At 46.2% G+C, this 23802-nt stretch overlaps 1 long non-coding RNA gene across 1 annotated transcript; it reads left to right on the forward strand.

Moving 5' to 3' along the window:
* LOC116269456 lies at positions 1–23802 on the forward strand. Its single transcript, XR_004176984.1, has 2 exons — positions 1–2526; positions 13962–23802. It is a non-coding gene; the product is annotated as an uncharacterized LOC116269456 (long non-coding RNA).

A 23802-nucleotide genomic window follows, 5' to 3' on the forward strand; every position in this document is an offset into this window, starting at 1 on the left:
ACTGTGCCATTGAGCTGAGGTTGTGCCATTGCACGCAGGCCTGGGTGACAGAGCAAGACACTGTCTCGAAAACAAAAACAAAAAAGGTTCTCATTGGGAGTCCCTATCCAACGGCTCTGGGTAAGAGACAGCTCAGGGGAACGAGGGCAGGGAGGATGACTACATGGGTCCCATGCAGCTTTTGTCCCTTGGCCAGATAGAGGCCGGATAGAGATGTGACCCTAGGAAATGACAGCTTTTGTGGTGTGTTGGCTGGAGGCACTGGTGAGGCACTAGATGTGGCCGGCAGTGGTTCTCACTTTGTGGCTGACTTCATCAGGCCGGTGCAGAGGGGTGGGAAGACTTAGTCGTGCAGCCTGAAGGAAGGAGCCTCCGAGAATCTCCAGCCGATCTCTTTGCTTCATTCACCCCAGAGGAGGCAGAGGCCCCAGGAAAGGAGTTGACTTCTCTAAGGCCACATGGTGCGTGGGGGCAGGGACTGGCCCATGGACCTGGTTTCCTGTTGTCCATCCCAGGACTCCTCCCATGGTGCTTCAGAGAGGCTTTTCTGGCCCCAGAGAGCAAAGAGCTCTACCAAGAACACAGCTCAGAGAGCCCAGAGAGAACAAGAACCATAGAAGATGATGTGGGAGAGTAGGATATGATTCAAGTTATTCTAAAATGCCATTTGCATTCTTAGGAAAGAAGTGCCATTGAATTACTCTAGGTGCCTGATAGCAACTCCAACAGCCAGGGAAGATGTACCCTAGGAGGTCTTTCGTGGTAGAGACAGTCCTCATTTTGAACTTCTAAAAGGATCCCAGCCTTGATGTTTGAACACTGCTAGGGGGAGAGTCAATTGTCACACCATTATGAGAAACAATTAGGCATTATCCAGAAAAGTCTGAGAAGCCTACAGCTTATGACCCAGAGAGCCTTTGGAGTAGTACACAGAAAATCTCTTGGACCCGTGCTCCAGGAGACACGAGTAAGAATGTTCGTGCCGCATTACTGAACACAACCCAAATGCTTATTGCAGTAGAACGGATCAGTAAACTGTGTATGTTCATCCCACGGAGAATGAGCAGTCTACAGCTACATGTGAATAAATCTCAGGAATGTAATGTTGAGTGAAAAGAGCGGGTCTCAGAAGAATACCCAGAGCGTGATTTTATTTATAGGAAATAAAAAGACATGCAAAACTACCGTTTAGGGATACAAATAATGTATAGTAAAATTACAAAGAAGGGCAAAGGAGTGAGAAGAACAAAGTTCAGGATGGTGATGTTGGCGGTTACTGCTATGGGAAGGAAAGGGATGAGGATCAGGTGGATAATACAAGGGACCAAAATGATCAAGTTCAGTTTGTTCAGCTGGGTGGTGGGTATATGAGTGTGTTATGGGTATTCTTATTTATATACATATATTTTACTTTCTTTTTAAAACTTTCTTTTTATTTTTTTAGAGGTAGAGTCTTGCTGTGTTGCCAGGCTGGTCTCGAACTTCTGGCTTCAAGTCTTGCAAAATGTTGAGATTACAGGCATGAGCCATTCCACCTGGCCTTTTTATTGTAACCTTACGTATATTTTATAATTGTTATTTTACAATACAATAAATATGTAACAGATTTTAAGTGTGGTTATTTTATAAAGTAACAGATTAATAATCAAAAAAAATAAGTTGCTTGTTATCTCTCCCCTAGGAGACAAACTGATATGGTTTGGCTCTGTCCTCACCCAAATCTCATCTCGAATCGCAGCTTCCGTAATTCCCTCATGTTGTGGGAGGGACCCAGTGGGAGAAACTGGGTTCCTCCTAGTATGGGAGTATTCCTGCATACTATTCTCATGGTAGTGAATAAGTCTCACAAGATCTGATGGTTTTATAAGGGGAAACCCCTTTTGCTTGGCTCTCTTCTCCTGTCTGCTGCCGTGTGGGATGTGCCTTTCACCCTCTGCTATGATTGTGAGGCCTCCCCAGCCACGTGGAACTGTGAGTCCATTAAACCTCTTTTGTAAATTGCCCAGTCATGGGTATGTCTTTATCAGCGGCATGAAAATGGACCAATACACAAACACAGTGAAAACACACTAATACACAAATACAGGCCATCTTTTGGTGTGGGTCATTCCAGGGTTTTATGGACTCATTGTATTTGTTCAATGTTTGCTGATTTGCATCAGTCTCTACCTATGGATGTGTCCAGGCTGAGACAGAGCTGGGACTGACTGATTCTTCTGGGGCTAGACCTAGTTTCCTTCCTCTCCCATCCCCAGCAGTTGTCTCTGTAGGGATGGAAGGATTTTCTTTTTTTTTTGTGGTTGTGTATGGAGAGAAACGGTTTTGGAGATTTTTTTTTTTTTTTTTTCTGGAGCACATAGGTGGGACAAGAGGGGAGACCCCGCCTGGCCTGAAGAATTGGATTTTGGCCCTGATGAAAGAGCAAATGGAGCAGAGACTGCCTGAATGGAGTTAAGAAAATGGCTGGGGAGACTCTGAGCTCAAGGAGACGGCCCATGTTGGGATCCAGGGCCAATATAGCATCAGGTCAGTGCTAGAACTGAGTGACAATATGGGATGGGGGCCAGGCAGCAGTCCCTCAGTGGTGCAGTCCTTGCCAAGCCAGATGGATGGCCCTGTCTGCAGGTGCCTCTTTGATTAGCTCACAGCCCCACAGGAGGGCCGGCCAGACTTGCTTCTGAGCACATGAGGTGCCTGCGATGTCTTTCAACAACAACTCAGGAAGATTTTCCAAGGGAGTTGATAACGCTCTTCAGTTAGGCAGTTAGGATCCAGAGCTACTAAGATTTGAATATAATGCTGGTATGACTACATTCATATGCACAGCTGTCACTAAATAAAATTTTATTAAATAATTTTAAAAGGTTGCCATAGTATTCTGTTGTTTGGATGCATTGAAGTTAGTTTATCTGATCCTTTATTGTTGGGATATTAAGTTGTTTCTCTCTATAAGCAACTCTACAACAAATATTTGTGAACATTCGTGACTATGTCCTAAGGAAATATTATTAGAAATAGACTTACTAGGGTAATGGGTTTGCAATTTTTTTTTCAGGTGTTATTTCTTTTTGCTGAAGGGTTTGCAAAATTTTAAGGATTTTGATGTGAATTGTTAAATGTCATCCAGAAGGAATATGTGAATTCATATTTACCAGCGATAAGTAAAATACCTGTTTCCTCACACTCTTGCCAAGATGGGATATGATTTTAAAATACATTTTGCATATTGAAGAATCATAAATTATGATTTCTCATTTTCATTTTTGCATTTCTTTGGTTTCAGAAGAAAGTAAATTTTTTTCATGTGTTTATAAGACATTTAATTTTTTGGCATTATCTGTTTATATCTTTTGCTGTGTTTTTCTATCTGGATATTCATATTTTTTCTAGTACAATTTGAAGCATTGTTTGTATGTTGAGATTGTGACCCCCTGTTTTTTTTTCAGGGATAAAAATAACTAGTGTATTGATTTGGGGAGGAGAGAAGAGGTGCAGATGGGAAATGGGGAGGCAAGAGTTCTTCAGCGTTTGCCAAAACCACTGCCACACCCCCTCCATCCTCTCTTGCCTTCCTCCTCTATGGTGGGCCCCAGCAGGCTCTCCTCCTTTCCAATGACCTCCGTCTCCCTCCTCCCTGCACTCCACTTGGCTTCAACCTCTAGTGACTGCACAGAGCCCATCCGGGCTCTAATGCTGGGGAAGGCAGCTCAACTCACCTTTCTTCCCCCTTCTTCCACCTCCCACCTCATTCCTGTCTCTTGTCTAAATAAAACACAGAAAAGGAAGCAGAGCTGGTACCAGGGAGACTCACCCCAGGGCTGGGGGCAGGGATGGGAACTGGGTGCGGGGCAGGCAGAGGAACCTTAGCCAGGTGTAGTGAAATCAAGGAAGGACAGGCCCAGGGGCCCGGCTCAGCCATCCCCCTCTCTCTCTTTCTCCCTCTCAGAGGCTGGCCTGGCAGAGGGCCTGCTATTTGAGGAGGCTGGCAGTGAAGCCTCCATGCCTACCTGTCAGGAACAATGTGTGACCCCTTTTCTATCTTGTGTTTTGCATTTTTTCCAATGTGTCAGTTACATGTTTATGTTTTTTAAACTTTTATTTTGTCTGTTTGTTTATCTTTTGGGAAACAACATTTTGGTCTGTCACCCAGGCTGGAGTGCAGTGGCGTGATCTCGGCTCACTGCAACCTCTGCCTCCCGGGTTCAAGTGATTCTACCACCTCAGCCTCTTGTGTAGCTGAAATTATAGGCACCCGCCACCATGCACAGCTAATTTTTGTATTTTTAGTAGAAAGACAGGTTTTCACCATGTTGGCAGGCTGGTCTCAAACTCCTGAACTCAAGCAATCTGCCTGCCTCGGCCTCCCAAAGTGCTGGGATTACAGGCATCAGCCACTGCTCCCGGCTTTTACTTTTATTTTGAAATAATCTCAAGCTTATAGAAAAGTTGCAAGTATTAGCTGGGCACGGTGGCATGCACCTGTAATCTCAGCTACTCAGGGTAGAATCACTTGAACCCAGGAGGTAGAGGTTGCAATGAGCTGAGATTGTACCATTGCACTCCAGCCTGGGCAACAGAGCAAGACTGTCTAAAAAAAAAAAAAAAAAAAAAAAATGTTGCAAGTAGAGTATAAAGAACTTTTTTTTTCTAAACCCATTTGACAGTAATTTGTTGACCCGATGCCTCCTCCTCCCTGGATACTTTAGTGCACATTTCCTACAAGAAAGGATATTTTCCTACCTAACCTGATATGACCATCAGTATTAGGATGCTGACCTTGTATGTTAGGACTAGCTATTCCTCAGACACCATTTAACTTTTGCCAATTGCCCCAACAATGTCCTTTGCAGCAGAAAGATCCAGTTCAGAATCACGTTTGCATTTAGTTGTCATGTCTCTTCATTCTCCTTTATCTGGGACAGTTCCTCAGGCTTTCCTTGACTTTCATGACCTTGGCACTGTTGCAGAGTACAGGTCAGTTATTTTCTTGAACATCTGTCAGTGGGTTTTTCTGATATTTTTTCAGGACTTGCTTCATCTTATTCGTATTTGGCAGGAATATCAGAAGTGATGCTGAATTCTCCTTGTTGCATCCCCTCATATCACATGGGATTTTGATTTCTCTCCTTACTGGAGAGTGAAGCTTTGATCACTTGAAGATGGTTTCTGTCAGTTTTCTCCACTGTAAAGTTACTTTTTCCCGTTTGTAATTAATACATTTTTTTAAATGAAGAGGTACTTTGAGACTGTGTAAATATCTTGTTCCTCCTAAACTTTCAATTTATTCATTTGTATATTTTGTCTATATAAACTCATGAATTTCTATTTGATGCAATGCATTATAATTCATTAATATCATTATTTATTCTGATGCTCAATCTGTCCTAGATTCAACCAGTAGGTGCCCCTTCAAGTGGGCTTCTGTATCTTTTTGATTTTGTCCCCATCATTTTTTGAACATTCTTTAATTTTTGGTAAACCAAGGTACTCCTCCTTAGTCTTGGAATCAGCTGTTACTCCAGGGAGCCCTTGTTCCTTTTAGCAGAGAATGGTATTTAGAAGACAAGATCTGGATCCTAGGTGTGCTCATTACTATTGGAGTGTCACGGCTCTGGCTCCCAGGTTCTCTCAGTGGACACACACATGTAAGCACACATTCACACATTTACATCTATATTATATATGTATACATGTACTGATATGGTATGGCTGTGTCCCCATTCAAATCTCAACTTGAATTGTATCTCCCAGAATTCCCACATGTTGTGGGAAGGACCCAGGGAGGTAATTGAATTATGAGGGCCAGTCTTTCCTATGCTATTCTTGTAATAGTGGATATATCTCATGAGATATGATGAGTTTATCAGGGGTTTCCACTTTTGCTTCTTCCTCATTTCTCTCTTGCTGCTGCCATGTAAGAAATGTCTTTCATCCTCCGCCATGATTATGAGACCTCCTCAGCCATGTGGAACTGTGAGTCAAATTAAACTTCCTTTTCTTCCCAGTCTTGGGTATGTCTTTGTCAGCAGTGCAAAAATGGACTAATACAGTAAATTGGTATCAGTAGAGTGGGGCATTGCTGAAAAGATACCTGAAAATGTGGAAGCAACTTTGGAACTGGGTAACAGGCAGAGGTTGGAACAGTTTGGAGGGCTCAGAAAGAAGACAGAAAAATTTGGGAAAGTTTAGAACTTCCTGGAGATTTGTTGAATGGTTTTGACCAAAAGCCTGATAGCGATATGGACAGCAAGGTCCAGGCTGAGGTGGTCTCAGATAGAGATGAGCAACTTGTCAGGAACTGGTACAAAGGTGACTCTTGCTATGTTTCAGCAAAGAGACTGGAGGCATTTTGCCCCTGCCCTAGAGATCTGTGGAACTTTAAACTTGAGAGAGATGATTTAGGGTATCTGGCAGAAGAAATTTCTAAGCAGAAAAGTGTTCAAGAGGTGACTTGGGTACTGTTTTTTTTTTTTTTTGTTGTTGTTGTTGTTGTTTTGAGATGGAGTCTCACTCTGTCACCCAGACTGGAGTGTAGTGGCACGTTCTTGACTCACTGCAAGCTCCACCTCCCGGGTTCACGCCATTCTCCTGCCTCAGCCTCCTGAGTAGCTGGGACTACAGGAGCCTGCCACCACACCTGGCTAATTTTTTGTATTTGCAGTAGAGACAGGATTTCACCATGTTAGCCAGGATGGTCTTGATCTCCTGACCTCGTGATCTGCCCGCCACGGCCTCCCAAAGTGCTGGGATTACAGGCATGAGCCACTGTGCCCAGCTGACTTGGATACTGTTAAAAGCACTCCATTTTAAAAGGGAAACAGGGCATAAAAGTTCGAAAAATTTGCAGCCTGATGATGCAGTAGAAAAGAAAAACCCATTTTTTTGAGAAGAAATTCAAGCCAACTGCAGAAATTTGCATAAGCAGCAAGGAGCCTAATGTGACTCCTCCAGACCATGGGGAAAATGTCTCTAGGCCATGTCAGAGACCTTCACAGCAGCTCCTCCCATCACAGACCTGGAGGCCCAGGAGGAAAACTTAGTTTCATGGACCTGGCCCAGTGTCCCCATGCTGTGTGGAGCTTAGGGACTTGGTGGTCTGTGTCCTATCAGTTCCAGCCATGGCTGAAAGAGGCCAACGTACAGCCTGAGCTGTGGCTTCAGAGGGTGGAAACCCCAAACCTTGGAAGCCTTCACATGGCATTGAGCCTGTGGGTGCACAGAAGTCAAAAATTGAGGTTTGGGAACTTCTACCTAGATTTCAGAAGATGTATGGAAACACCTGGATGCCCAGGGAGAAGTTTGCTGCAGGGGTGGAGCCCTTATGGAGAACCTCTGCTAGGGCAGTGCAGAAGGGAAATGTGGGGTCAGAACCCTCACGCAGAGTCCCTATTGGGGTGCTGCCTAATAGAGCTGTGAGAAGAGGGCCACAGTCCTCCAGACCCCAGAATGGTAGATCCACAAACAGCTTGCACTGTGCACCTGGAAAAGCTGTAGACACTTAATGCCCTCCTGAGAAAGCAGCTGTGAGGGAGGCTATACCCTGCAAAGCCATAGGGGTGGAGCTGCCCAACACCATGGGAACCCGCCTCTTGCATCATCATGACCTGGATATGAGACCTGGAGTCAAAGGAGATAATTTTGGAGCTTTAAAATTTGACTGCCCTGATGGATTTCAGACTTGCATGGGCCTGGTAACCCCTTTATTTTGGCTAGTTTCTCCCATTTGGAACTGCTGTATTTACCCAATGCCTGTACCCCCAGTGTATCTAGGAAGTAACTAACTTGATTTTGATTTTACAGGCTCATAGGCAGAAGGGACTAGCCTTGTCTTGGATGAGACTTTGGACTGTGGAATTTTGGGTTGATGCTGAAATGGGCTAAAAGTTTGGGGGAACTGTTGGGAAGGCACAATTGGTTTTGAAATGTGAGGACGTGAGATTTGGAGGGGCCAGGGGTGGAATGATATGGTTTGTCTGTGTCCCCATTCAAATCTCAACTTGAATTGTGTCTCCCAGAATTCCCATGTGTTTTGGGAGGGACCTAGGGGGAGGTAATCGAATCATGGAGGCCAGTCTTTCCCATGCTATTCTCATGACAGAAAATAAGTCTCACGAGACCTGATGGGTTTATCAGGGGTTTCTGCTTTTGCGTCTTCTTCATTTCTCTCTTGTCGCCAGCATGTAAGAAGTGCCTTTTGCCCTCCGCCATGATTATGAGACCTCCGCAGCCATGCAGAACTGTAAGTCAAACTAAATCTCCTTTTCTTCCCAGTCTTGGGTATGTCTTTATCAGCAGCGCAAAAACGGACTAATACATATTCATTAAATCATATTTGCTTACTTTTAAATTGTTGCCATAGTGGAGTAAATTTGTAAAATAATTGTTAGTGGTTATCATATATCTATATATACACAAGTTTGGCATCTGTGTAAGGTGGGACAGGAGCCAGGGTTAGGGAGGAGGCACTGTGGAATGTCAAAGTTCATGTTAATGCCTCCAATACTGATCACACACCATAGGATACATTTTGCATTTCTCCCTTTCCATTGTTGTAACTGTCTTTTTTTTTTTTTTTTTTTGAGACAGAGTCTTACTCTGTCACCCAGGCTGGAATGCAGTGGTGCAATCTTGGCTCACTGCAACATCTGCCTCCCGGGTTCAAGAAATTCTCCTGTCTCAGCCTCCCAAGTAGCTGGAACTACAGGCATCCACCACCACACCTGGCTAAGTTTTGTATTTTTAGTAGAGATGAGTTTTTACCATGTTTACTAGGCTAGTCTCGAACTCCTGAGCCTAGGTGATTCACCTGCCTTGGCCTCCCAAAGCACTGAGATTACAGGCTTGAGCCACCACACCAGGCCATTGTTATAACTGTCTTCTGTGACAGTGAAAAAGCTGGCTCCCATCTCATCATCTGTAATATATTTGGTCATTTGATCAATGCCTTGTATGTAACCAATCCCCTTATCACTGCCATTGCCCTAGGGACACCCTTGCCACCACTGTATTAGAGCCAACCTTGCTTAATCCCACCTGGTGGCTTCTAGCCTAAATTGTTTTGGAAGGAAAGGGAAGAATATATGTGAAATATTTTGATGTACAGAAGTTTTACATTTTGAAGAAAGTAAACCTATTGACCTTTCTCTTCATGTTTTGTCAATTTAGCTCGATACTTAGGTCTTTCCTACCCATCTTAGCTTGGGTCCCCCAAAGAGCAGAACCTGTGACAAAGGTCTATCTGCAGAGTTTATTTTGTGATTGGCTCCCAGGGAAGAGGAGTGGGAGGCTTGAAAGAGGGAGACAGGACATGAAGGGGGGAACAACACAGGGGAAATAGGGCTCAGTCATGCTGGGGTCCTGTCAGGAACTTTGGAGAACATGCCTCAGAATTGGCTCCCTGGCATAGGGAAGAAGATTTTTATTTCACAAGGATCAAAGGCTGCCCTGGCAGATGTGGAGTCCTTGCACTCCCAGTATTGTGTGCACAGCAGAATGGCAGAGTTGGTCACTGACAGCAGCTATCCCAAAGAGCTGGGCCAGAGAAGCTGGGAGCAGAGAGAGGGAGATGTGGCATGGCTGGGGTGGTGAAACAAAAAGAGGAGCTGAGAGGGTGCGACATGGGGCATAAAAGATGTCTGGCATACAACTTGAAGATAATGTGAATCTTACTTCATATTTCCTTTTAATACTCTATTTTTAAAATATTTAACCTATCTGGAATTTTATTTTATTTTATATTTTTGAGATGAGGTCTTGCTCTGTTGCCCAGGCTGGAGTGCTGTGGCACAATTGCAGCTTACTGCAGCCTCAAACTTCTGGGCTCAGGTGGTCCTCCCACTTCAGCCTCCCCAGTAATTGGGACTACAGGCCTGTGCCACCATACCTGGGTACATTTTAAATTTTTTCTACAGACAGGATCTTGCTTTGTTGCCCAGGCTGGTCTTGAACTCCTGGCCACAGGTAATCCTCTTCCCTTGGCCTCCCAAAGTGTTGGAATTATGGGTGTGAGCCACTGTGCCTGGCCTGAAATTTATTTTAAAGTGTGGTGTGGGCTGGGTGTGGTGGCTCATGCCAGTAATCCCAGCACCTTGGGAGGCCAAGGTGGGTGGATCACAAGGTCAGGATATCAGCACCGGTCCCTGGCTGGGAACACAGTGAAACCCCGTCTCTACTAAAAATACAAAAAAAATTAGCGGGGCATGGCAGGTGCCTGTAGTTCCAGCTACTTTGGGAGGCTGAGGTAGGGGGAATGGCATAAACCTGAAGGTGGAGGAGCCAAGACTACGCCGCTAATCAGCCTGGGCAAATAGAGTGAACCCCTGTCTCAAAAAAAAAAAAAAAAAGTGGAGGGGCCAGGCCCAGTGTGGCTCACATGCCTGTAATCCCACCCCAGCACTTTGGGAGGCTGGGAGGCATGGATCAAGGTCAGGAGATCAAGACCATCCTGGCTAACATGGTGAACCGTCTCTACTCAAAAATACAAAAAATTAGTCGGGTGTGGTGGTGGGTGCCTGTACTCCCAGCTACTTGGGAGGCTGAGGCAGGAGAATGGCGTGAACCTGGGAGGTGGAGCTTGTGGTGAGCCGAGATTGCGCCACTGTACTCCAGCCTGGACTACAGAGTGAGATTCTGTCTCAAAAAAAAAAAAAAAAAAAAAAAAAGTGGTGTGAGGTAGGGATAGAGTTTGAAGTTGCTCCCTAGTGGGTTGGTCAGTTATCCTCAAGCCATAATTCACTGAATAGTCCATATTTCCCATAATGACATGAAATTCTATCTTAAAAGTGTATTAAAGTTTAAACATATTATGTATTGAGTCTGCCTCACTGTTCCCTCTGCTAATTTTTTTTTTTTTTTTGCTGGTACCACACTGTTTTAATTATTGTAGCTTTAGAATGCATTTTAAAATTTGCAGAACAAATATCCCTTTAGTGATGTTCTTTTTTTCAGAAAGTGAGCAGTAGAAGTTTATTTTTCTAGAGGATCTTTTGAATTATTATTGTGTTTTTTGTTTATTTATTTATTTATTTATTTTTTACCTTCCTGGGGGAAAGGGCCTGAGCTTGTACATTCTTCAGCTAAGTAGCAAACCTCTCTTTCACAGATGCTTAGAAGAGATAAACACATATGATATAAAGACACAGATGGTGTGTTCCCACTCACTATGCTGCCTGCCTTTTAATTTTACTCTCACTGCTGTCCTGTGACTTTAGGAAGGACAGTCATTGTGTAGAGCACAAGTACAAGGCTTAGAAAAGACTTTTTTCCCCCAAAGGCACACAAATAAATATTAGAAATAGAACTGAAATGCTGTTTTGTATTCATAAGGCTTTTTAGAAAGAATGACAGTCTAGGAATTAGTTCTAAAGTCTATGCTTCTAATGGGAAATCCTTGGTCCTGATGTGTTTACATTGAAGCAACTATTCTAACTGAGTCCTATGAAAGACCTTCTTAGGAGTGGCAGGTATGAGCTATTGCAAGAAAACATAGTGTACAATCTTCTGTGAGGGTCTTTAAATAGAGAGCCGATTATAAAGACTGTGTTCCTGATGTGTGGGGCTGGTCCTCCTCCCCAGCAGACCTCACCTCCCTGCCCTTTCAGCATCCCCTCCTTGTCCCAGGCTGATGGCTGATGCTGCCATTGGTCTCTGCGGTGCTACCTGCCACTGGCCTGCTGAGACCTCAGCCCCTCGCTATCTCCTTGTCCCATTTACCCTGAAGCTTGTGGCTGGTTCTGTGGTTATGACTGAGCTGACCCTTCTGACCTCCCAATCCAGACACTTCCCAACCTAGGCTGTCTCAGCTCTCCAAAAGCACCCTGTAAATAAAAATGGAAAAGAGTTTGGCTCCTTGGGTGAGGTTGTTCCTGCTCTCCCTAAGACACTGTTCTTTTCTGTAAATTTCACCTATCTGAAAGAAGCAGAATGCTCCTTGTTTCTTGGTGGGGAAAAGTAACCATAACGGAATGCCTCCTTCATGCCAGGCATTTTACAGGTCACCCCATTTAATCTTCACAACAATTCTATAGGAAGGGATGCTCGTCTCTGCTTTAGAGAGGAGGAAACTGAGGCCAGAGGGTTTATGGAACACGTGCAACGTCATGCGGAATGTTAATAGTGAAGCCAGGGCCAAAACCGAGGTCAGCCTGAGTCCAAGTCCAATTCCACAAACACGATGTTAACATCCTCCTGGGTGCCAGGCACTGTGATTTGGGGGCATAGCTGCCTCCCTATTGTCAAGGATTTTGAGCAGATCAGATTTGAGGACCTTTTTTCAATAGGTCTATGTTTTTCTTACAACCACTCTCCATTTTAAACACATCATGAGTAGACTTTTGGAGTCTGATCTATCGAGCTGGGTGTGTTTGGAAAGCTACAGAGCAGTGGCCATAGAAAGACTGTGTGAGACAGAGTCCTAGCCTATCTGTCCGGCCAGTCGAACCTCATGTGTTCGCTGCTTTCATTTTCTCTTGGCTGAGGAAATGATGGTTTGGTTTTGCAAAGGAAGGCTGGGGACTTCTGCCAGCTTGCTAACGGCCTTGCCCCATTCAGATGCATCGAACTCACAGAACATCGCTCCCCAGCTGCCGGCCCACAGTTCTGAGAGTGCCTGAATAGAAAACCACTCATTTCCCTTTGCAATAGAGGCGCCCAAAGCAGATATGTCAATATATTCCAATTTAGCCGAGGGAAGCCAGAACATGGATGTTGTTGCCAAGGAAACCACCTCCTTCCTCCTGTGTGCCGTGCATACGTGTATCACTTCATCTCTCTGCTCTCCAAGGTAATATCATAGCTCCGTGCTTGGGGAAGGGTTTTTAAAAAGGCATATAAAACCTCTTAGCGTCGAGAAGATTCATTAAATGATCTCACTCCAGAGAAGCTTAAATTATTCTTTTTAGATCCTTTTATGCTGAGGATGGGGAAATGGCTGAGTCAGTGCTATCTCTCGCAGCCCAGCTTGGTGTCTTGGTGGAGACAGTTTTTCAGAAATAAACAAATCAGAGTTTGCAAGCTTAGACAGGGCGAGTGTGTGTGTAATAAGAACGAGGCCGTCATGTAGCTGTAATGTCACGGTCTAATCCTTCCTGGCGGATCTGCCAAGACCACCTTGATCTGAGGGCCTCCTGGATGTGAGGCCACGTTGCACAGGGCAGCCTTCAAAGTAGAGACAAGAGAGGGTCGCTGTTGCAAGGCCACCTGTCAAAAGATTCCTTGTTCGGGAACTGTGTAGGGATTTCTGCTGTCCAATCTGTTCTCAGGCCTATGCCTGGGGCTGTTTTTGTCCTGCCTTCGTGTCTGGTCTTGGGTTTGCCTCTCTTTCCTGGATGCTGCCATCACCCCCTTCATTCCCACCTACCCTATTCTGTGCCTTACAACCCAAGAGACAAACTGCAGGGTGCACTTGGTAGTCATCTGAGAGCTCAGTGGCTTGCCCTGGCTTTCACACCTTCTTCCTCTCAGCCCCTCCTGGCTTTTAGGGCTCAGATTCCCTCCTGCCTGTTGCATATGCAGATTATATTTGGCTTCTCTCTTTCAATTAGTGGCACTAGCCAAGGATATTGGTTTATATTAGTCATTCCCAGCTGGGGGCAGTTTTGCCCCCCAGGGGACATTTTTGCTTCTTACGTCGAGGAGGGAGTCCTACTGGCATCTAACGTGCAGAGGCCAGGGACTCTGCTGAAACAACTTACAGTGCACAGTTCAGGCCTCTAAAAACAAAGAATTATCCAGCCCCAGATGCCAATAGTGCTGTGGTTGAGAAACCCTGGCTTATACTTATTTTCTTTGCTCATTGATGTAATACATACTTATTGAGTACCTACTGTACACCGGGCTCTAAGCCAGCAGCTGGGGATGTGAACTGAACAAGACAGACATAGTTTCACTCACTTTCTCACACAGAGCCAATCGGGGGATGCGAAACAAATGATTACAATGATACGTATAAATTATTATTACAGCTGGAATCCAGATCTGACGTGGATCTCCTGCACCAGTTCTGAAGTCTACCTGGTGCCCCAGCCGAACCTGCCCTGGCTCCTGGGTGGGGTATGGACATCTGTGGCATCCCTCCCTAACACGCCACCAAGCTGGGCTGCAAGACAGGTTATGGTGGCCCCATGACTTCGTTCCTTGGTAAGCCACAGGCCTTCCTTGTTAACTGCTTTGCTGTTGGTCATTGCAGAGAAATAGGGGACAATAAGAACAACCTGATATGTAGCAAAGGCTCTAGGACTGTGTCATCTCCTGAAGCGCCAGTCCCTGCGCTGCCTCTCCTGAGTGGCATCTGTGATGGCAAACAAAAGGCTCCTTGGGCTTCACACTCTGCTTTCTTTCCAAATGGTACTTACCACCCACTACCTCCCAGCCTTCTTCTGACCAGCTCCCTCTTCTGATAGGCTTATTTCCATGAAGTTCTTCAGAGTTAGAAGCATGAACTTTAGAATGAGGTGACCCAGGTTGGAATCCATCTCTGCCACTTACTAGCCATATGACCTTGGGTATGTTCCTTAACATTTCTGTGCCTCAGTTTCTTTTTCTATAAAATGGGCGTAATAATATCTATCTAGCACAGTTACTGTAAGGATTAAGTAAGTTATTATATGCAGAGTTCTTGGTTCACAGTTAGTACCATTTAAGCCTTTCTATCATTATTACTGTTACAATTTTTCTGGCATGTCAGCCTGATGATGCAGATGAGGCAGGAACTTTCGTCTCTGCCTCTCGTGGACTGCCTGATGAGCTCCATGGAACTCGGCCATGCCTGCAGTGCTGCAGGCCTCACTTCTGAGTGCTGGAGGCTAAGAAGACAATGGATGTTGACTGGGCATTTTGGGGGGTTTTCTTACGCAGGAGGAAGATGACAATGACTGTGGAAGCAGAAGGTTGTCATGGAAATGCACCTGTTCCAAGTTGTTACACTCTGGGCTCTGGGCTGGCTCTGCATGGGCCTACCATGCACTGACTTCAGCTTCACCTGGGTCAGCGGGAGGCTGGACAAAGGTAGACATCTTTCCTCACCACCAGCCTGCCATGGTGGCTTTCTGTCGCCGGTGTGAACAGACACTCAAGCTTTCCTGGTCTCCTGAGCTACTGTGAATATGGCACAAAATAGTGGACTCTGAATAACATTGGAAACAACTACTTCCTGGATGGCCACTGAGTGCAAGGCCTGAGGGAGGGTGAGGGCAAGAGGACTGATGGTTACTGGACATCTTCATGACCAGGCTTCTGTGTGTCCTCTCACTTAATCCTCCAACAGCACTGTGAGGAAAATACAGCATCCCACCTCACAGGCGAGGAAGCTCAAGTTGAAGGAATGTTAAATTGTCTGCTCTGAGCCTCACAGCTGGGAGGTGACAGCCCCACGATTGGTGGCTAGGGTTTGTCTGCCTTTAAAGCTTATGTTATGTCCTTCTGTGTTATCTCGGTCTGTACAGGGTGCTACAGCAAAATACCATAGCCTGGGTAGTTTATGAGCAACAGAAATGTATTTCTCATAGTTCTGGAGTCTGGAAGTCCAAGACCAAGCCTCCCGCAGGTTCAGTGTTTGGTGAGGACCCACTTCCTTGTTCATAGATGTCCCTTTCTCGCTGTGGCCTCACAGAAAGGGGTCAGGGTTCTCTCTGGGACCTCTTTAAATAGGGTCACCAATTCCATTCATGAGGGCTGCACCCCCATGACCTAATCCCCTCCCAAAGGCCCCGCTTGACCATACCATTACGTTGGGGGTTACGATTCTGACATGAATTTTGGGAGGGACACAGGCATTCTGACCATAGCATGTGTGTAGTTGCTCCTCCCCACCGAGGAAACCACCGCTTCCAAGCATGGCTACCATCTGGTTACCCTGGGTGGCCAAGGTCAGCAGAGGTGCTTTGCCAACTGGTTGGCACCCACACTACCTCTGTCCAGGTGGGCTGGGGCGAGGGTTGAGTCATAGTGTGACTCTGTGGGGCTCCGGGGACTGTCAGCTGACCTGGGGCCGGAGGTCCTGCTGCTCTGTGCCCATAGACACCCCCTGGGAATCTGACGACTTTCATCAGGGCCCAGAACTCACCCTGACAGTTCTTTCAGCTCTTGTCTTTTCCTCCCCTACCTACCTGCTCATCTCGCTTTCACACACAAAGCCTCCCCTGCACTCCCCGTTCCCCTCCTCAATCCCTTTCCCAGCTTTTGTACTTTATGATGCCGTGACTTGGGTGAGGAAACTCATTAAAGTCATTATTCCGTGCACAGAAATGTGTCTTTCATCCCATTCATATTTAATGTTCCTCCCACTTGATCTTTTGACACTTTTTAATTCCTGATATTACGTGACATACACACACAGCTCTCGTTGGGAATCATTCTTTCTATAGAGTTGTCATCACTGCTCTCTGTGTGAGGAGGGCTCCTCCTTACGTATTTATTAATTTCTAAAATGATGCCTGTATTTTGGGATTGATGCTGTCTAATGCTATTGACTATGAATGATCAAGGGTGACATTGGGATAGGAGGAATTATGGGAACAGGACAGAGGTCTGGATTCTTGTCCTGACTGCCTCTTTTCCTCCCTGGAGGCCGTGTGTCCATCTGTGAAATGGGCAGATCCATGTCTCATGACCTAATCCAATCCCTGCATTTGGCATCCGCTGGGCTTTTCTGGGGTGTAAACACCTGGTTTCAATTCTGTCTAATTTGCTATCAAAAGGAATATTTTAGGAGGAGATGGGGCTACCCATAGAATCACAGAAAAGGCTGAGAAATTGGCTGTCCGAGGGACAGATAACCAGGGCAACTGCAGGGACCTGGAAGCGGTCTCCCTTCCGGCTCCGTGGTGAAAGGAAGGAGACCTAATGGCTGTCAATGGCTCTTTTCTCAGCTCAAGATTTAAATTGCAGTAAGTGAACACAGAATTGGCTCAGCTTGGGTCCCATGCCCAAGGAGAGGGCGGGGTGTTTTGATTGACAGTTATATTGAGATCTTATCCAATGAGGGCCAGGAGTTCCCCCACAGTTAAGAAGAATGATGTTTTCTGAAGAATGATGATGGATTCTGAGTAGAGGAAACAACAAATGCCCTCCACACATCCCAAGCCACAGGGCGGCAGTGAGACCACTGGACAAAAAGAGAAAAAAGCAGTTTCTTTGGGTTCCAAATCTCTGACTAAGAGAGAGATACATTTCTGGACCTCAGAGATTACCTTCTAATTCAGGAGGAGGCAAACTTTCTCTGGAAAGTGTTGGAGAGTAAATTATTTTTTTCTTTCTGGCCCACATGACTTCTGCCATGATACTGTGGAAGAAGTGGCAGAAGACAAGTAAACGAATGGGTGTGGCCGTGTTCCAGTAAAGCTTTATTGATAAAAAAAACAAGTAGCAGGCTGGGTTGGGCCTGCAGGACACAGTGTGCTGGCCCAGGTTCTAGTCGACAGCTGTCATTTCATAGAGGAGAAGTTCCCTCTCAGCTTTAGCAATCCAGGTAAGACAGTGGTTCTCTGACGTGGCTCTACATCAGCAGATCCCAAGGAGCCTGTTGAGAATACAGTTGCCTGGGGCCCACCCTAGCCTTGTCAAATCGCAATTTCCAAGGGTGGGCCCGAGGATCTGTATTTTTAACAGTTACCCCTAGTTAGTTCTGAACTACACAGTATTGTGAACCGGTCTTCTAAGACCCAGTAGAGCAGGTAAGACCATTTTCTGTGAAATGTGGATGTAAGAGAGAAACTGGGGAAGGCTTAGGAACTGAGAGGAGAGGAAGGCTCACCAGGGTTGGGGAACAGTGTGTGTGTAGGGCAGGCTTCCTGGAGGGGCCCATGCTGGCCCTAGATGGGAAGTGGAGCTGTCCCAGCACTAACCTAGCTTTTCCTAGCTCTCATCTCATTCTCCGTCCTGTGGTCTGCTATTCACAAGCCAAAGGGGAATTGATGGGAAATCCAGGTGTGCAGTCTGAGCCATGCGGTTCCTTGCTGGGAGGCAGTGAGGTCTCAGAAAGTTTCTGTTTTCATTATTCTGAAAAGGCTGCACCCATAACCCAGCCCTATTTCTCTGGTTTTCCTCCATGGCGTTTCTTTCCCCTTGTCATCGTTCTTCTTCCTCCCCTACAGACCTGCTTTATCAGAAACTTCCTTTCTCCTTTGCCCCGAATGACCCCCACCTGTGCCTCTTTCTGATACTGACCTTATTCTGGCAAACCAGCTCCTTCTTGCTGTAATTTTTAATGGGACTAAGATTGCTGGGAGAAGCCCTCTCCCATCTTTTTCAGCTTTCCATGTTTTCTTCCTTAACAAACACTCCACCCATAAAATCTCTGGGGTCTTTTCTACTGACAGGTGAAGCCTATAGGTGCTAGCAGAGCAGCCTCACTGTAAAGACGGAGGTGGGTTCCTAGGGTGCGGTCCTGGGCCCAGAGGGTTTCTGACTATCATCTCTCTCGCCTTGGACCTAGACAGGGCTCTTTGCTTGTTACAATAGTAGGCATCCATTGCCTGCCCAACATTCACCTCCCTTTTCTGGCAGCAGAACACCTTTTTCCTCGGGAATTTACTCTAGCCCCACTCTGAGTCCAGGTGCATTGGGTGGACATGGACCCAGGCCTGGCAAATCAGTGCATCGGATTTCCTTTGGCCACAGTAATTGGTTCAGGGATTGGTCTATGGGCAAAGTCCATTCTGGGTCTACTGTGAGGTTGTATAGAGGAAAGAACTCTCTTTCTGGACTTGCTGTCAAGCTGGAGTTTCTGGAGTGCAAGTGGGGAGAGTGTGCTGAGAGCGAGTATAGTACAGAGGGAAAACAAAGCTAAGAAGTATACCAGAGAGAGGATCAAAGAGTGAGAGAGAGAAAACAGGTCCAGAGGATTGGGTCTGAGCCTCTGGATCCAGCCGGACCTGAAACTGGAAGACCTACATGGAGACTTTTCTACTATATGAAATCTTCCATTCTCTTTCTGGATTAAGCCAGCTCAAGCTGCAAGTCAGAGTCTTGAATGATAGTTGACATGATGCTGGCAAGGTGAGTCCCTCCACAGGGATGCCTGAGCCACAGAGAGACTGCCATAGTCAGCTGTGAGCTCTTTCTTGTCCTATCAGCACAGCCCAGATGAGTTCTCACCAGAAACAGGTACACAACAGTCATAAACTGACAGGGTTAATCATAGGCCCGTTGTGCTCTGAAAGCTTTGTCAGAACAGGCACACATCATTTGTCCCCTTCCACACCCCGCTAGCAGTCCCAGCATGGTCCTCAGTGAATGTGCTGATTGTTCGGTTGATTGAGGGGCAGCACAGCCTTCCTCACCACTTACCAACCGCCTGCACACTCTCCTGCCATCCCAGTCTTGTCAGTATCACTCCACCGACCCAGTTTCCAAGCTGGAAGCCGTCATCCTCCCTCTCTTTGATGTGATCCAGCCTCTTACTGCTTTTCCATCTCCACCACCACCTGCTTAGCTCAGACCTCAGCCTTTCTTAGGAGGAAGCCATTTGGCTCTGGAACTGACACCTACCCAGGGTGGCCTCTGTTCCTTACCTGTGAAATGGGGATGGAGCACTACACTTGGAATGTGAAATGTCTCCAAGAATTTGGATGTCAGGGGAATATAATGGCTCCTTGAGTCCTCAGCTAAGACGTTAACCCATCAAAAGGAGCAGAAGACACAAAGTCACCTACAAGGGGCAGTGGCCCAGAAAGCTTAGACATCACTCCTGAATGTACATGAAGGCCATGTCCATCAGAAGGGAGCCTTGGCAGCCAATAGGAGCACAGAAAATGGTGCGGCCCAGAGGCATGCTTTCCTGTGGAATGTCTGGACTGCCTTATGGGCTTCTGTCAGTTGTGAACAAGAACACGCTAGAGCCTGATGCCACTGGCTCCTCCAGCAATGTCTGAAAGCATTGGCTTCCTGTGTTTGCTAGCCAATGGGGAGAGAATGTGCTGGTCAGGCAGTGCAACCGTTTGCAATGAGTAAGCTGGCATTTGGGCTTTGTTCATCGTCCTTGTGAGCTATGAGTCAGCATCTTGGAGCCTGTCGAGTCTGGTCATCAATGACACTGCGTTTCTGGTTTGCAGGGCATGGTCAGGCCTTGACCCCAGGTTCTCAAGGTCAGGAGTGTATCAGTGTAGTCTAAGGGCCCTACCCCCTGAGATTCTGATTGATGAGGTCAGGTGGGACCAGGCCCTTCTACTGAATAGCTCCTCAGGGAGGCCTGGTGCACAGCCAGACTGAGACTCAGGGCCTGCACAAGGCTACCGCACCTCCCCGGCTGCCTGTGGGCCCCCTTGTCTGCCTCCTTTGAGCCTCTTCGCTGTGTGTTGCTGACTGACTTTTGTGTTCATTTGAGTCATTTACACGGAGCCCGCTTTAATTCTCCTGAGACCCCCTGTAGGCTTTCATGAAATTAAACCCTCAACAATGACATTAGAGAAGGAAAAAGGGTCTCTTTATTTGGAAGTTGTGAACAAAAAGAGAACAGAACTGCTGGCCGTTGTTCTTCCTCTGAATCTTCAGCTTCTGGCTCCATAGTTGGATCTTGTGCCACTGGGGCTTTGCTTCCAGGACAGGGTGACTTAGGGTGGATGCAATTGTCACGACCTTCTGGGGGCCAGGATTTGGCCGGAATGACCACCATTCCAGTTACTTGGCTTTTTGCTACTGGAAAGGCTGTGAGTTGGCTCTCTAAGGGTTTCTAAATGACCAAGGCTGGGCACAGAAGTAGCGCCCCAAAATCCTCTGCACCAAGGTTGGGGATGAATCCTCCTCTGATCCTTCTCCCAAGACTTCTGGATCAAGAGTGGGTTTCATTCATTTGGTCCCTCCGAGGAGACAAGTGGAGAAAGGAAGTTCTATTTACTACAGGGTCTATGACTTTATGTGACGTAGAAGGGTGCAAGTATGGTAATTGTAGAAAGCAGAACATCACTCTGGCTAGGCTCTGTTGATCTGGACAAAATCATCTCTAATCCATGATACATCCTGAGTCAAAGTATACTCACTGTTGGAATTGGGGACATCAACTGCATGGCCTCACTTCTGTTGCTTGTTTAGCTCTCTACATCTCTGCTATCACCTTCACCTCATTGACTCTTTGCAGTTAACTTTTCTTCCTGCTTTGCAGAGAAAATAGAAGACGTTAGATGGGGACACCAACTTCTCACTACAAAAACTCTAAACGTTAAAAAATTGTCTGCCTCCTTGTCCTGGTTTCATGGGCCTCTGACTGACCAAGGCTAAGGGAATCACGTGCTCCTTAAGGGTCTAAAGGGTCACACTCATTGCTCTATCTTCAAAGCCATTCCCATCAGGATTTAGGTATGTCTGCATCTTGTCCACATTTACAATGGAGTTCTTTCTTCCCCTTCCTTTGCAGCTCACCCACTAGCTTCTGCCTTATCACTCTTTTTTCAACTCGCAGTTAAACTTATTGAGATAATGAGCTATACTCTCCTCCCACACAGTCCCATATCCATTTCAACAGGGTTTCCACCTATATTCCTCCCAAATTGGTCTGACCATGTCACTAGTGCCCTCCACGTTCCCACACCCAGGGATACTTCAGTGCTTACTTTACTTAAACTTGCAGAAACGTTTGACACCCTCAACAGTTCCCTCCTGCAAAACCTCTTTCCTTGGTTTTCATGACACTGAATTATCCTGATTTTCTTATCCCTCCTCTTCCCTTTCAGACTGGGAATATTCTCCCTCCACCTGTTCCTTACCTCAGTGATTTCTGACGTGTCTAAAAATCATCCAGGGTGGTTGCTAGAATGCAGGTCAGATCTCAGGCCCAACACCTCATATAGGTGCATCATGACTTCTCTTGACTTCTTAGAGTAAAATGTGAGAAGAGAGAAGCAAATTAAATACAGAATTGATAATCAAAAGGGAAACAGAATTCAAAGAGTTGGAGAATTCTCAGCCTGTAACACCTGAGAAAATGTATTCAGAAGAGAACAGCTACAGTGTGGCTAAGCAGCTGTTTGATAAGATTAGTAGGGACAGAAACAAGCCAGATGCTTTCCATCAGGACACTGGAAGAATGGCCCTAAAGGCGTTTTGGAGATCTTCAGGGCTGCCACACCCGTCACAGGCCCAGAGTGCCAGAGCCTTGAGGGTGGTAGAACTGTTTCAAGGGAGGGGCTCAGTGTGCCTGTGGGACCTTGGGCTTGCTGACCAGAGCTACCTCCAATTTTTGCTTCATATTTCTGATGCAGTGCTCTTTAGCCACCCCAGCTGGGGCTCAAATGTGGCTCAAGAGAGCCCTGGTACAGCTTGGGCTGCCACTTCAGAGGGCACAGGCTGTCAACCTTGGTGGTGAGCCTCAGAGGCCCAACCCCTGACTCATTGTGTCCAGAAGGCAGGACATGTAGTCAAAAAAGATTCTTCTCAAGCCTCAAGATTTAACACTGTTTGCTTTGCTGGGTTTTGGACTTACTTGGGACCTGTTACTTCTTTCTTTTTTCCTGTTGCTCCCTGTTGGAATGGGAACATCTATCCTATGCCTGTCCCACCATTATATTTTGGAAGCACATAACTTGTTCAATTTCACAGGCTCACAGGTAGAAGGCAGTTTGCCTCAGGATGAATCACACCTTTGAGTCTCACCCGTATCTGATTTAGATGACATTTAGATGAGACTTAGGACTTTAGACTTTTGAGTTGATGCTGGAATGAGTTAAGAATTTTGGGGCTATTGGGATGGAATGGATGTATTTTGCATTTAAGAAGAAAATGAATTTTGAGGGGTCAGGGGTAGAATGTTAAGGTTTGAATGTACGTGTACCCCTAAAATTTGTATGTTGAAACCTAAGACCCAATGTGATAGTGTTAATGGGTGGGGCCTTTAGAAGGTGGTGAGTCATGAGGGCTCCACCCTCATGAATGGGATTAGTGTCCTTTTAAAAAGACTTGAGGGAAGCATCTGGGCCCCTTTTGCCTTTTGTCCTTCTGCCATGTGAGGATGCAGCAGCAAGCCACCCTCTTGGAAGCAGAGTTGATCAGCCCTCACCAGACACCAGATTTGATGCTATGATATTGGACTTCCCAGCCTCCAGAGATGTAAGGAATACATTTCTGTCCTTATAAATTACCCAGTCCCAAGTACTTTATTGTTGCAGCATGAATGAACCAAGACAAGTCCACTTTCTATCTCCAGCCCAGCCATTGCTCCTGAGCTTCAGAACCGCACGTCCGACTACCTACAAGATACCTTCATGAGGATGTGCCAGGCAGTGGAAACATTCAAAGCAGAACTTCTCATCATGTCCATGCTTGCTGTCCCATATTCCTCTTCCCTGTGACTGGCACCACTGCCCAACCAGTTATGCAAGGGAGAAAACTTGACTCCTCCTTTTCCACTGCCCCTGCCAAAGACCCAACCACTCTTCAAGTCCTGTACATTCTAACCCCTATGTAGGTCTTAAGTTCCCAGTTGCTCTTCATTTCCACTGTTCCTGCCCTGTCCAGGACCCCCCAAATTTTCTTCTGGATGAGCCTCTCCCTGAGTTCTCTGCCTCTAAGCGTGCCTTCTCTCACTATTTTTCACACGGTGACTTAAGAACAGTTTCATTCTGACCTTGTCACTCCCCTCCATTCAGGCCTTTAGTAGTGTCCTGTTGCTTCTGTTTGGACAAAATCTACACTTTAGCCTGGCTCCTCTTCTGCCTGTAGGTATTTAGCCTCCACGATAATCAAATAGCTACTCCACTAGCCTGGCTCAGCACCAGGGCTAGGCAGAAAATTCAAATGATCGTAGCACAGTTTACTAAGTTTCTGTCATTGAGCTAAAATAAAAAGGGTCAGCTTGTCAAGTTGGATTCATAAGAA

This window comes from Papio anubis, chromosome 11 (genome assembly GCF_008728515.1).
Source record: "Papio anubis isolate 15944 chromosome 11, Panubis1.0, whole genome shotgun sequence".
NCBI classification, from domain to species: Eukaryota; Metazoa; Chordata; class Mammalia; order Primates; family Cercopithecidae; genus Papio; species Papio anubis.